This window comes from Dipodomys merriami, unplaced genomic scaffold (assembly GCF_024711535.1).
Source record: "Dipodomys merriami isolate MVZ:Mamm:240054 unplaced genomic scaffold, mDipMer1.0.p SCAF_4, whole genome shotgun sequence".
In the NCBI taxonomy this organism is placed as follows: Eukaryota; Metazoa; Chordata; class Mammalia; order Rodentia; family Heteromyidae; genus Dipodomys; species Dipodomys merriami.
Window position 1 is genome coordinate 68050265 of NW_027205603.1, and position 12181 is coordinate 68062445.

The following is a 12181-nucleotide window of genomic DNA, read 5'->3' on the forward strand; positions in this document are numbered from 1 at the left end:
ATGATAAATAGGTGAATTTGGCTATAATATAGATTATGAGCATGTCAACCAATGCTGTAGAATTTATGGTACAGAATTGATAAGAATGTACTGAAAGTAAGACTGGGTTATTGAAGTAGTATATTGCATATACCATTCATATTATGTCTATGAACCGAATCAAGCAGCATGGAAAAGCTTTTTGTCCACCTCTTTCGTATCTATGGTCTAGAGACAAATAAACAGTGGATAATAAAAAAATCCCTTCCAATTCGTATAGCAGACATTGGTGGTGCTTCATATGTATCTTCAAATCTTTTTATTTCTCTGCACACATGCTCATTTTCAGTTGCCAACATCTCTAACTTTTGGCCTGAGGACTTCTTTCCAGAGTAATGAAGTCTGCTCAGTTCACCTGCAGACCAAGCCTGGAAAGACCAGGGAATTATCTCTTTTTAGGTATAGCTGTCAACCAGTAACAGATGGGAATTGATGAGTAAATACTCTGGCTTCTGCTTTCTACCTGGAAAGATGTGCTTTATTGCATGACCCAGATATCCCAATTAGAATAGCTTAAAAGCCCACAAAATCAACTCAATCTTACTTCTCTCTCTCTCTCTCTCTCTCTCTCTCTCTCTCTCTCTCTCTCTCTCTCTCTCTCTCTCCTACACATATTTTTATCTTTTTGACTTACTAACACTTTTCATCTTTCTGTTACTTTCTCACTCATCTACCAGTATTTCTCATTCTTGAACACCAATTTTTGTTTAGGCACCACTTCTGAGGAAATTCTATGATCTATGACAATGCCTTGTGCCCCTTTAATTCACTCTTAAAATAGAAGTTCATGGGAATTCACCTCAAACCTATTTGCAAAAAAATACCTTAAGGAATTCTGGGGCTTTGACTGAGTAATTCACACCCTCCTCCTAAGCCTCAGTCTATAAAATTAACAGATGAGGTAAATGACCTCATCCTAACATTCTATTATTTTATGATGCCACATTCATTTACTCTCATCTGATCACTGTTGTATCAATTAACTGTTGGCTATTTCTTTTCTGCATTGACAGAGATCATTCATTTTGAAGTCATTTAGAGCAATGCAAGCAATGCTTAGAAAACACTGTTTGCCTACCCTGATTTCAGACACTGGGCACCATTTCATTCCCCTTTTGCTTACTCTGCTCTAACCTTGGTAGTGACAGCCTTAGCCATAGAGCAGTCCCTATCCCTGTAAATCTTCTCACTTGCTTCTCTCTTCCAAGCTGTGCTCTGTCTTGATGCAATCAAATTTACCTCTCTGTAGGGTTCCCACAGTTGCTCCCTACATGAGGTATAAGCTCTTTCTCCTCTATCTGATTTCATTTGTACCATTTAATAAAAAAGGATTTCAGACCATACTGAATAGACATCTTCAGCATGACCGGCTGATTCCATAGAGGAAGTTGGTCCCCTTTAAGGTGGTGGGAATAATTGTGAGAACTGTTGGCATGGCTTGTCTTCAAGGAGATGGATATAAAAAAAAAACAAGAAGAGAAACAAAAAGAAATGTGAAGAAAGTGAGGTGGAAGAAAGTATGCACTTTAAGTATTGTTATTATTTATACAAATGACAGTTGTCATTTTCCACGGGCTTGGCTGGTCTGGAGAGAGCTGCCTTGGGTTTCTGAGCACCTGCGGCTTTGCAGTCTGTGCTCCTGGCAGAGAAAAATGCACTTCGATTCTGGGTGTTTGTTTTCTTTTGCTTGTGGCCATTGTTAGATTTGGAATAGACATGCAACTCGATAGAGAGCTATGGGTAGAGACTTACGAGGTCTAGAGACATCACTGTTGCTCAGTAGGGGCTTCCCGGAGGAAGGCTGTCATTCATCATGATTTTCAGGTGTTTTATCTCAGTTTGTTGTGGCTCTGACATCAAAAGTCTCAGCACCACAATAATTCCAACAGGCACCTTGCCACCCAAATGAATGAGAGCAGATGTAGGAATGTATATGGACTCAGTTAGACCCATGGCTATGCCCTAAAGCACTGAATTTGGACCCTGAATGTAACACCCCATAGAGGAGCCAGATTTCCCACAGTCAAATAGAGAGGTCCCCAACTGTCCACCCCAGGATTAAATTGAAGATGATAGTGACATTCAGAGCCAACCAGGCTTCCAGTGTGGGGATCATGGCCTTACTCATATCTGCTAGTATCTATTATCTTGAACTGCTATGATTTCCCAGGTTGGCAGGTTATTTTTAAGCTTCCAAATCTTTCACATTCAAATATGGTCAAAGGAACAAACATTGAACAGCTAAAGGAAGAATGGTTCATAACATACTCAAATAATGTGGACTCTTTTTCCTTGGATTGGAGCAAAGTCTAGGAGTCTACATCCATTTTATCCGCTGATAGTTCTCTCCCGGAGATTATGACATCATCAGAAGTACTTTCAAACGAGACTTTTGAGAGCTATTTTTTTTAATTTTACGGACCTCGTGTTATCAGAGTGCTTTTTCTTTACCAGATTCGAAAGCCTTTGCTGGCAGCTTCACCATTTTTTTTCTGATTCTGATATCTTTGTACAACCTTGGTAGGTCAGAAAGAGTAAATCTCCTCAAACATTCTTCCTGCTATTTCTGCCCCCCATGAAGATAGGAAACTGTCTGGATGCTTGCAATCAATGAAATGCCGGCCACTGCTAAGCTAAGGCAGTGACAATCTAAACAATCCTAAAATTTCTCTTTCCTCACTCATCACAAATGACCTTACCTCTTTGGGTCCATATTCATGAATTTCTTTGACCCTATTTTGACTCACATTGAGCCTGTTGTTTCAGTCAAAGTTACTTTCATTTCATTGAGTTATTGAATTAAAGGGTTATTTGTTGCACAATCAGTTTGTCATGACTAATTTGGAATTTGGCATTTGAAAGAAGTTGTTACAGAACAAAAGCATAAAGACATTTCACTTGGGCTTGGTGATCAGATCACAGGTAGTGGCTCAAAAAGCTGATGTAAAAGATCAGACAGGTGGCCATTGGTGAACATTGGATCTTCAAAATGTCACTGTAACTACTGTTCTTAAGTTGAGTTTGTTGTTTAGTAGGTGAGGGAGGAGAGCACCTTGAGGGAACCTTGGGCCTGGTGGGCATCATGCCATGTAAGGAAGGGTCAGAGGAGATCCTTTTGCTATGGAAAGTATGTGAATAAGGGCCTTCTCTAATTTGATGTCCAGATCAATTTGGATTTTTGGCACAGTGCAATCTGAATAAGAAGGTGTTTTAAAAAAAACCCTCCTTCTTACAAAGTACATTTGAAAATCACAGATTTTTAGAACTGAGTGGCTTCAGAATACTTTAACAGCTACATGAGATACTGACACAAAAGTATCATCTTTCTCATGCACACTTCCACTGAGATCATTTAGCAGCTGGAAAAATGATCTCTTGATTTTATCTGTTGTCAAAACCACATGGAACTACTGTAGGCTCTTTAAAAAAATTATTATTTTATCCCTATAACCCACAAGAACTGCAAGATGGGCCTTTGTTCATATTTCCCCCTTCCCTTGATTCTCATCTCTACCCAGAGAAGTTCTTCAGGGCATAGATTTAGTGATTTATTTTGTATCCTCCCTAAGTCCTTCTCAGATCCCCCAGATAGAACTAATCCAACCTCAATCTGGGCTCCCAGGGCACTTTATTATCTTCCTATTATAGCATTCAATATGGATTGACTTTTTATTAACAATTATCTGTATGTCTTTCTCCCCATGTCTCCTTTAGCCTCCATGCCTTGTCTGAAATTCCCTGAAATTAGGATGATGTGGACCTTAAGTGAGAACAATTAACTATGTTAAGCCAATTTTTTCCAATAAATTGACACAAATAAGGCTCTGATTCAGTGTAAGACACTTCAATGTGTGTATTAATAAGGTTTGGAGAGGATATAGTGCCATATCAACTTCCCCAAATTTCCATGGTTTTGTGCATACAAGTTTGCACAAGAATCGCTTCTAATATATGGATCAGTCATGGATTTCTGCACCACTGTTGGCTGAAGAACACAGGAGGACAGAGAATGTGACAGCTGGAATGTCATTGGTAGCCATAACGGAGGAAGGAAGAGTTTAAATCAGTCTTCCCTGCCTGAGCTCCGACAGCCTGCGTAGAGATAGCTGTGAAGGTCTGATGGTGTTGCTAGGTTCTAAAAATCTAAATTTTAAAATGTTATTCAGAGAGCAAGGATGTTAAATAATACATTCATGTTCAAATTTTCTTGTGCCAAACCCCCAAACTGTTAGACATCAAATTAGCAAAGGCTGTCTCTTCATATGCTTGCTAGAACAAGGGAACCATCTACTGCCATTTTTGTTCCTGCAGAGGTTCAAACATTTGAATAGGATAAAAGGGGGTGTATTTACATGGGTGACGTATTTTTGCAAGGCATAGGGAGAACTTTTGAGATTAGTCTTTAAGTATGTCAGCTGTCTTTGCTTGGTTACAAGGGAGTGGGAAAACAGTTTGGGTAAATTTCTGGAGGAAGAGGCACTCTATACCTGGTGATTCATCAGAAGTAGTGGTATAATAGAATGTTCTTTGTTAAACCACCAGAATCTCTCTCTCTCTCTTTCTCTGTCTGTCTCTCTGTCTCTCTGTCTCGTCTCTGTCTCTGTCTCTGTCTCTGTCTCTCTCTCTCTCTCTCTCTCTCTCTCTGTGTGTGTGTGTGTGTGTGTGTGTGTGTGTGTGTGTGTGTTCTGCCACTGGGGTTTGAACTCAGCCCCCATAGCTTTTCTGCTCAAGCCTGGTACTCTTAACACTTGAGCTGCAGCTCCACTTCTGGCTTTATTTGGTGGCTAATTGGCGATGAGGTTCTCATGGACTTTCCCGCCCAGACTAGTTTTGAACTGGGATCCTCAGATCTCAGCCTCCTGAGTAGCTAGGATTAATGGGGTGAACCACCAGTGCCTGACAACCAATATCACACCTGAGTCATGATCCTGAGAAGGGAGTGGGATTGGGCATGGGTGGCAGTTTCACCACTGTGTGAGTTACATAGCACCGAGCAGGTGCATCCTCATTTAGTGTGGCATATAGTGAAGTCTTGGACAACTCAACAAATCTTCCTTGGTTGTGTTATCTTCATACAGGGAAATGGTGAAGGCAGCATTTTTTCTCTTTTTTTTTGGTATTTTTTGAAAATGTTAAAAATGGAGGGGTTACAGTTATGCAACTCAGGTAAAGAGTATATTTGTTTCTGGACAGTGTGACCTCTTCCTTTGCTATCTCCAAGCTTTTCCCTCTCATCCCAAATGTTGTAGAGTTTATTTTTAATGTAGGGTCCACTGAGGTAATATTTACACTCCTTTTAGAATCTTCCAACTCTGGGATTCCATGATGGAACTGACCCTAAGCCAACTCAATTATATCTTATTTATCAGTTGTCCGTGGAGATGAATCATGATTTGTCTCTGAGGGTGGGTCCAGGGAGAAATCATGTTATACTATGAGCCTTACAAATGAACACATCTACTGAAGTAGGACACTTTCTAATAACCCACCATATTCTCCTCCTATTCAAAGGTGACAGCTTTGCAGGGTCCTCCTTCCTAGGAACTGTGTCTGTGGATCCAGAGATATGTGAGTGCTTTGCTTTTTACATCTGTGGAGAAAACACTCTTCTCATCTTTGGGTTATATCCTCACCTCCCAGAATCGAAAGCCATTGGTGACCCTGCCACTTCGATGTGCAGCCAGCTGGAAACCTTTAGTCAAAGGAGTTGCTCCAGGTGCAGCCACTGCCAGGCTGGTGCCACCTGCCCAGCTGCCCACATCCATGCCACAGAGTTAGAAACTGTGCCCTGGAGCAACCTAGACTCCTCCCTGCATATGCTTACTTTACTTCAGCTCATCTGAGTACCTCAGCAGAGTTCACTATGGGGCAGACAGTAGTGCCATGCTTTAAGAAATGGTACTACAGTCCTCTTTTTATATAAATGATAAAACAAGGAATCCTTAATAGTAATTGGAAGATACATTTGTCAAGGTCCAGAATTTTGATAATGCCTGTGTATAATTCACAAAGCAGTTGGAAGAAGTCATCACTCACCAGAAACATTTGAGGAGAGGTTTTCTTTAATTTTATTGTATTTGTTGAAACAGGATATCCTTTTGTAGCTCAGGCTGGCCTTGAAGGCAAGATCAAGTGCTAGGATTGCAGGTGTGTATGCCTTTATACCATGGCTTATCGTTTAGTGGTCCATGTAAGACATCTGAACTTGGCAAAAGAAGAGAATTACTAATGTTGAATTAGCTCCTAATATATGCTAGGTACTTTGCCAAGTTGTTTACATATATAGTGCATCATCAAAAGCACTTGGGCTGAAATTTTGTTATTTTTAAACCTCAACGTTACCCATTTCACAGATGAGAAAATTCAGGGTTAAGAAGATTAAAGTAACTTGATGAGGGTCATAAACAGAATCACAATATATTTCAGTAATGTCAGTAGAGTTGATGGATGGACAGACCTCTTCTTTTTAACTTTTATAATCTAATTGTAAATGTTCATTTTTGAAACAAATGTAATCGGTTTTGATCAAAATAGTTTCATTTCAGGTTTTTTTTCTTTTTCTTGATAGGTCTCACTGTGTAGCCCAGGCTGGTCTCAGACAGACAGTTCTGCTCTTACCTTGCAAATTCATTCTGGGACTACTGATGCACCCCATCATGCCTGGAGCCTTCATGTCATTTTAAAAACTGTCATTACATTGGTGGTGCAATACCACAAAACTTCTTTCCTGGATCCAGAATTAGTTGGTAGGACGGTCTTTAAGTATTGCAGACGAGAAAGTTTCAAGTTAAGTTACTTCAGGAAGGAGAATGAAATATTTCATTCCTGGGGATGGGTGCTAGAAATGTCAGATTTCCCGGTGGAAAATGGTCATACTATGATTGTACCTGTGACCTGGCAAAAAGTCATTGCATCTCTTCAAAGAGGTTTTCCAATACATACAAAAAGAACTGAGAGAATCAGTGGGCAAAAGTATCACATCATCTCTCCTCTATCTGTAAAATGGGGACCATGCTTGACCTCAGAGACAATGTTTGCTGAATACTCAAGAACGCCTGTGCAGATGGGAAATCTGACTCCTTTCACAAATGGTCCTTCCCCAGAGAATATGGCTGGGCAATCATTTCCCCGAATCTTTGCAGGCATGAGCTTAGGTGAACATTTATGAAGTGATTGTAATTGTGCAGTATATCACATTTGGTTTGAATCTTGATGAAGACTTTTAAAAAATCATCCCTGTTTTTCTGGCATAATATTCTGAACAGCAGCAATGCAATCTGTTGTTTGTTTAGAAAAGATGGCAGAAGGGAGTATGTTCTGTGTGTGTGTGTGTGTGTGTGTGTGTGTGTGTGTGTGTGTGTGTGTGTGAGTGTGTGTGTGTGGTGGTGTTTGTTGTGGAGGGGGTAGTCACATAAGATCTGTACATAGTCCAGCAAAAACCAAATTGTGTAATCTAAAGTTATCTGAGTTAGTTATCCTTGTTTGTGAAAACACTACGGCTTAGAGTGAATTAGTTAGGGATATGCTTCCATGCTGGACTCAGGGCTGAGAAAACCCATTTAATATTCGCTCCCAGTGTAGGCATACATATACATGGGCATTCATGCACACACACACACACACACACACACACACACACACACACACACACACACACACACACACACACACACACACACACACACACCAAGCAGAAGTGGAGATCAGTATTGTCCATGGTCTTCTTTGTAGAAGTGTCTTTGGCTTCAAGAGGCCTATCTTTCCTCTCCCACTACTCCAATCTCTCCTGCTTTGGAGACTGAGCTTTGCTAGAGAGAAAAGCTTATGAAATGATGTAAGTTGCCATAGCAACATGGCACTGAGTCTGCTTCCAAAGGTCTCTGCCATGCTTGGCTTTTGGGCTTGGCCCAAATGAGCAGTATGGGGGTCTTGCTCATCTCTCCTCTTCTTCAGCTCAATCAGCTATGGCTATAAGCTAACCCTTCCAGGTAGAAGTATCTCAGCATGTGTCTGACCTCAGCACCTCTCTGTAAGGTGGATCCTCCTCTTCTCAACAGCAGCCCAGAAATGCCCAGTGCTAGTTTATTGACATGAATTAGATTATAGGTCAGCCTATAAAATCTTGGCTTGGTTGGCAACCACCAATTACTACAATTCAGATTTAGGAAGAGCTAGCTCCTTCTGAACGAAATGTTACTTAGCTGTAAAGGAAAGTATGGTAGTATTAGAGTAGTGAAGTTAATGTTTCAGACAAGGGATTGGAGTTCAAACTATTTTCTATAAGGAGAGCAGAGATTGGGGTTTCATTATGGAACACACACTGGTTTCTTGAGTGCTGGGATTACAGGTGTTCACCACTGCATCTGATTTTGTGGCTGATAAATATATTCAACAATATAGCTAATCCTGGTAATGAGTTGCTGAATATGAAAAACCAAAAAGTTGCATACTTTATTATAAAGTTCAAAAATCAAATGACATCAATAAGCTAATCTGTATTGTGATTTTATAAAGTGCATATATGTGTGGGAATGAGTATCTGGATACCTTGAAAAACAAAGATTGGATAGGGAAGAGAGATGAGTGATTCTCACAATGGAGGCCTTGTATTGGCTGGTAATTTATGAATATTCATGAATATATTTAAATTACTTAGTTCCTTAGTAATTTAAATACACTCATTAGTAAGGAAGGCCTTGTCTGGAATAACAACATTGGGGGAGTTCTCAGGTATAATTGTGAGTGGGCCAGTCCTGCATATTCCAGGACCATAAAACCAAACCAACAATTAAACATTCCTTCACTTTGGTTGCTGATGCAAGTTTCCCATGCTGATTACTACCTTTCTCATAAAATGAAAGGTGTAGATAAATTGACTCATAGGTCTGTGTGGGCTGCAAAACAACATGATTGAGAGAATAGAATCTGGATCCAGATGGTCTGGGTTTACCACTCTGTTGTACACCTCTGCTACACCTGTGATTCTGTTATTAATATCTCAGATTTTCTCAGATCACCTGACATCTTTTCAGATACCTCAAAATATCATGAACAGTAATAATGGCCTCAGCATTATGATCGTTGGTGAGCCTGCTTCAGGTTCTATTGTTGAATGTATTAGTAAAGAAGTGCATATATTAACACACTATACATTTGTCTTTTGACAACTGTATGCATTTTAATCTACTTGATTTCTTTTGTAATCTTGTGTTTGTTGTCTTGAGCTTTGTTCCTGCAAGTCAAACACTCTACCATTTGAGTCATGCTTTAATCCTTTGTTTGCATGTTGCTTTTGAAAGAAAGTCTTATACATCTTTATCCAGGAGAGCCTCCAGTTTGAGATCAGAATTTCACTATGGAACCCACACTAATTTTCTGAGTGCTGAAATTAAACTCAGAAAAAAAGGACTACAGGCAGGTGTGATGTACATGAATTTTTAATCTAAGTTATGTGGGAAATAGAGATAGGAGGATCATAAACACACAAAGACATTGAGAGAAATACAATTTAAGTGGTTAGGATAACTTGTGTGGCTTGGGAAAATCTGGATATTCATGTGTATATATATATATATATACACACACACACATATATATATATATATATACACACACATATGTATATATATCTATATACATTTAAATTATATGTGTTTAAATATATGTTTAAATATGTATGTACAAGTCCATATGTATATATACATACACATATATATATAGATGAATATCCATATATGTGTGTGTATGTGTGTGTGTGTGTGTGTGTATGTTTTCCTTCTCCATTCCCTATATGCTACAATTGATGTTTGTCTTTCCTTTTGATAAATGACCAGCATTCCTTTCTTTGGAGATGAATAGCAAGATGGCATTTCTGACATATGAAATTACATGGACAGGAAAGTACAAAATATCTTTTCAGTTAAACTCCACAAAGGAAAATGATTTAAACATTTAAAAGATCTTCAAGTTTTAAATCATTTTTGACAACTCTGGAGAAGACCTGAAAGTCTTTGCATTGTTTTTTTCATCTACAAACTGAGGGTCAAAGTGCAATATTATTTTCTATGTACAAGTCCATATGTATATATACATAAACATACATATATACATGAATATCCATATGTGTGTGTGTATGTATGTATATTTTCCTTCTCCATTCCCAATATGCCACTTTAGAACGTGGGTCCATGGCCTATATCCTGGGATCCAAAGAATTCATATGATTTCTCCTAGTTTTTCACTTCTCTTTAGTAACAATCTCAATTAGTTCGTATAATAAAAATCCTTAATTGCCACATAAGGTTTTAGTATAAATGTATGGTAGATATATTGAACTTCAAGGTAAGCACATGCCTAACATCTAGGAAGGACAAAGGAGTTTTATGGAAAGAATTAATCTCAAATAAAGGAAATGGAAGCAGTACACATGTTTGTTCCAAGGGCACTTAGCTGTTGTCTGAGTCACCAAATTTTGGATGAGAATGAAATAATGTTTTTGATTATTCTCTGGTAACCTGAGGCTTGAACAACTTTCAGAGGTGGTAACTGTGGCAGAGTCAGGTTACGAAAAATACAAGTGTAACTTTTCGTTGTCTCAATGTCCAGCCATTCCTTTCTCTGTAGCATGTACTGTGGAATGCAGTCATTCTGTTTGCATTGCATCTCAGCACCTTACAGATTGGGTTCTGGGATGGGTAGAGGGCATAACATTGCCCAGTCAGAAAGAAGCTTGAGGGTTGCACGTGATAGAATAGGTAGAAAGTTCTCTTTCCTGGAGAAAAATCATATTTGGATGTACAATCTGGACTCAGTAAGGCTATCTTCCCCCTTGTGGTAGCCTGAAAACAAAGCTGACAAATGCGGGCAAAAAGACATGTCTTCCTGTTGGAACAGAGCTAGGGCACTGGTCTAATAGAACTTGAAGCCACTTTACTTCTGGATTTTTTTCTTATTCTTGCACTTTTTTTTAATATAAGCATTGTATACCTTTCTATTTAAACCACTTTGATTTTTTCGTTTGTTTCTGTTACTGGGAGCCACAACTATTATTTCTTTTTTATTTTTTGCCAGTTCTGGGACCTGAACTCAGGGTCTGGGCACTGTCCCTGAGCTTCTTTTGCTCAAGGTTAGCACTCTACCACTTGAGCCACAGCGTCACTTCTGGCTTTTTCTGTTTATATGGTACTGAGGAATTGAACCCAGGGCTTCATGCATGCTAGGCAAGTGCTCTACCAATAAGCCACATTCCCAATCCTATTATTTCTTTTGATGATTCAGTTGTGGGGGATGCTGGGACATGCTAAATTATAGAAAAAGAGGCAAGATAAAAGAACCATAGTTGTTTGTACTCCTAGCCCCAAATCCAGATTGGACTTTTTCATATAATGTTATTAATATCCTGATGTTAAAGATTAAAATATGGGTACATCAAGAAGTCTACCATTCAGTCTCAATGGTCCCATATGAGTTACTATGTAAATTAAGAATAGCAACCCAGCCTTTTGATTCAGTGCCCAATTCACACAGAGAGCACAGATCATCATGGACTTTCAAGTACTTATTTGAAGTTTGAAAACCTAGAGGCATTTTACTAAATTCTTTCAGCTTTGGGACATGTCTGTGACTTATGTCCCCTTGAAATTCAGCCCCAAAGGATAACTAGTTGATCTAGACACAACTTTCTTTTATGTGTCATTAGATGAAGATGACAGGGGATAAATTATTGAAATCATCTCCACCTTCAGTAGAAACATTGTGTTCACATTCTAGCTAATGGAAAATTTCTGTTTGGCAGGAAGAGGTTTGACCAGAATAATACTGTTGTTTATTGAGCATTCACTTTATATTAGGCATTATGTTAAGTGCTTTACATGCATGATCTCATTTAATCTTTGCAACAGCTTAGGAGGCTGTTACCATGATGCTATTTTTCACATATCACAATGTCAGAAATGTAGCTTAAGTGTAACCTGAGGTGTTAGTACAAGGTTTGTTGGGAGAACTACTCTGGGGTATTAGGACATTACTATTGTACTAAATAGACTCTGACTCAGGATGCAAACAATACCTATTAAATGGTTTTGTGTCATTCTTGAAGTGAAAATTGCTCTTTAAGATGTATCCACTGATCTCTTTCTGAAAT

General features: G+C 38.9%; 1 pseudogene; it reads left to right on the forward strand.

Moving 5' to 3' along the window:
• LOC138806159 (serine/arginine-rich splicing factor 10-like) overlaps positions 1–12181 on the forward strand; it is an 82395-nt pseudogene that overhangs the window by 21427 nt on the left and 48787 nt on the right.